The sequence below is a fragment of the Monodon monoceros genome, unplaced genomic scaffold (genome assembly GCF_005190385.1).
Source record: "Monodon monoceros isolate NGI ecotype Baffin Bay Population unplaced genomic scaffold, NGI_Narwhal_1 Super_Scaffold_8, whole genome shotgun sequence".
Classification (NCBI taxonomy): Eukaryota; Metazoa; Chordata; class Mammalia; order Artiodactyla; family Monodontidae; genus Monodon; species Monodon monoceros.
In genome coordinates, this window is record NW_021703785.1 from 47891913 (window position 1) to 47895567 (window position 3655).

The window sequence follows — 3655 nt, forward strand, 5'->3', positions numbered from 1 at the left end:
CTTGACCAAACTTTAATCAGATCCCCTGAACCCTCTCCCCAGCAAGACTCATCCATCTGCTTCCTTGCAGAATCCGGTTTTAACAAGAATCCTGCTAAGTTAGTTTAGAGATAAATCCCCACTACTGATACCTGATCACACTCCTAATACCCACTATCCTCCAGATGATATCTGATCACCCTAGCCTGCCTTCAGCAAGAATTCTGTTTGGTCAGTTCAGCCAGAATCCTCCCAGACTTGATGTCTCCTCTTAGTAATTGTCCATTCACTAATTGCCCCCACCCATATGCTTGCCATTTGGCTATAAATCCCCACAAGTTCTATTCAGAATAAGCCCAATATTTGGAATTTAGCCCAGTTTTATTCTGGAGTCTCTCTTCCCTTTTGGCAGTATTTTTTTGGAATAAAATCTATGTTTGCTGCTTTAATTTTTGTCTGGCTCTGGTTTTCATTAATGAGTATATGGTGAAATCAGCACAGATTAACCCTAACACCAGATAGTAAATTTTGTAGCTGAACAAGATTTACCATTTAATTTTGAATACTTCGCCTACCTCATTTTAGCAATAGGGAAACTGACACCCTATGAGCTGAGGCATTTTCCTAATTTCACTGAGCTATTAAAAAACACATCTAGAATCCAGGTCAAATTATTCTTAGATGCACAGTGTTAGCACTGACCCACAACTAAAATATAACACTATCCATATATTTGATGGTAAAGGGGAGAAGGGGCATCAGATGCTACATATTTGGGAGTTATTAGGAAAAGGATAATTTTTTTAAGTATCTATTTTCTAAGTTAGAGGAGTAGGAAGCACATTTTAGAGAAACATAGTTCATATGTATGCATTTTTGTACCTATGGTACCTTTTCTCAATGTGGTTCATAAAATACGACATAACATGTAGCTAGATTAAACACACATGTGAAGAAATTTGGAATAAAGAATAAGCAGATAAGGTGTTTCACTTTTTCTGTGCAGATAAAACCTCAGTGAAGTCTTATGGCCAGTTGTAGGTGCTGGGTCTCATTGAAAAGCGATGACCAATGGTGAAGGTTTGAGGCACAGATGGAACAAACTACTGCAGAATTATTTTCTCACTAAATATTAAAAGAGAAATCATAACATATAATTGAATACACATACATCATCTATTTAATGTGAACAGAAAGCGTAGGAAACAGCAAAGACTTGAGAGTTTAAAATTCCATTTCAGAAGAATATTGGAGAGGTGAGAAGATGATCTACAATCAACTTTATGGGCTCTGTGTGGATTGCTTGCCTAGCCAAAAGGCTAAGAATTCAGATGGTATGAGAATGAATAACTGCTTGGGAATAAAGACAACAGCAAATCTGGTGGGACAAACTTGAAGACTTGAGAAGCCACAAGTAGAGTACTGGTTGATTCTGCCCTGAGAATACAGTTTTGTCTGCCTCTAGTTAACTTTTTATCCAAGGTATTTGTCAAAATGCCTAAGAACGCCTTATAAGAACAGGTGGTGTGTCTGCTTGTATACTTTCTTGCTAATGAATTTTGCACATTTCACAGAATTCAGTCTGTGATTAACTTTCATTGTAACATATTCCCTGTAATGAGCGTATGGATTAAGGAACATCAAAGGTAATAATAGCTGCTATCAAAAGTAAACTTCCAAATTTCAGTGGGTAAACACAACAGAGCTTTATTTGTAACCAAGAGCAATGGATTTTCTACCCTCTTCAATATATGGCTTCTGAGATCTCCATGTATATTAATATCAAAGAAGAGGACGTAGACTTAGAGTTAGAATAGACCAATTTGGTCCATATTCCATTGATCAAACTTAGTCAAGGAGAATAGAAAATACTGTCCTATGCTGGACAACACTATAAACCGTAAAGGACAGCAAAATCCTTGGGAGAAAGGTATATCTCTCTGCATTGGTCCACTTCTCTGATCACCAGATATCCTTGTAGTACCTTTTTGCAGCATCTATTTCACACTCCCTCTTCCTCAAGAGGAAAAAATATCCCGAAGCCCATCTAGTTTGTTTCCATTTGTGCAAGTACAGGTGGACAAAATTTGTCTTAACAATTGTTTATCAAAGTCTTTTACATGTAGTTTCATGGTTTCTTTCATAATACAACTTCCTAAAAAATTTAGTAGGATTGTTTTCAATTTTCTTCATATTAAATTCACATATGATACTGAAAGTTCTCTCTGGGACATAACTGTCAAGTTTTATATATCCCATTGTTTTCTCATCCTTAATATCTCTCTAATGAGAGAACAGTGGTTATTTTGTGACTGTCTAAAATAATGGGTGGACAAAACACTTCTTTTTTCTTTGTCTGAGAAAGGCTTTATTTCTCTTTCATTTTTAAGGATGATTCATAGGGTGCAGAAATTCTAGGTTAGTGTTTTTTTTTTTCTCTCAATACTTTAAATATTTCACTCTACTCTCTTTTTGCTTGCATGATTTATGAGCAGAAGTTGGATTTAATTATTATCTTTGTTCCTCTATAGGTAAGGTGTTGTTTTCCTCTAGCTTTTTTGCAAAAATTGTCCTTTTTCTTTGATTTTCTGTAGTTTGAAAATGATATGCCTAGTTATACTTTTGGGGGCAGTTTGTTTTAGGTTTTTTGCTTGTTTTTTGTTTTGTTTTGGCATTTATCCTGCTTGGTGTTCTCCGAGCCTCCAGGATCTATAATTTAGTTTCTGACATTAATTTTGGGAAACTCTCAGTCATTATTTTTTCAAATATTTCTTTTGTTCTTTTTTTTCTTCTTCTTCTGATATTCCCATTACATGTATGTTACACCTATGTTGTCCCATAGTCCTTAGATATTCTGCTCTTGTTTTTTTTTTTTTTTCAGTCTGTTCTGTTCACTCTTCAGTTTTCAAAGTTTCTATTGATATGTCCTCACTTTCAGAGATTCTTAGCCATATCCAGTCTACCAGTAGTACCATAAAAGGAATTCTCCATTTCTGTAACAGTGTTTCTGATCTCTAGCATTTCTTTTTGGTTCTTTTCTAGGATTTTCATCTCTCTATTCATATTACCCATCTGTTCCTGCACACTGTCTACTTACCCATAAGATCCCTTAGCATGTTAATCATAACTGCTTCAAATTGTGTTTTTTTTGCCTTTTACTATGCTTTGTAACATTTTCTTCATAGCCGGACATGATGTGCCAGGCAAAAGGAACTACTGTAAATAGTTGTGCAGTGATGTAGTGACAAAGAGTGTGGGGAAGATCAGTGTGCTATAGTCCTATGATTAGGTCTGTCTTTTTGTGACTTTATGCCTCTACACTGTGAACTTCACAAGTGTTTCTCAATTTCCTCTCCTCTCCCCTTTGGTGGAAAAGTATTGCTAGAATGAGCTGAGTTGGATGTTTTCCTTCCTCCAAGTTAGTTAGGCTCTGAAAATACCCCAGCAGGTTAGGTTGTGGTTAACTAGTTTCTCCAAAATGTAGGCCTTGTTAAGAACAGAGTAAACTGGCATATTTCAAAAATGTTCCTTTTCACTTTCCCCTGCCAGAAGCAGAAGGGGATTTTTCTCCAATATCTACTATGGTAATCTAGTCTTTCTCCTGGAGGTGAATTTCACAAGACTGTGGGAGTCCCACTATGACTGGGTCCTCATTGAGATTTCACTCTCAGAGTTG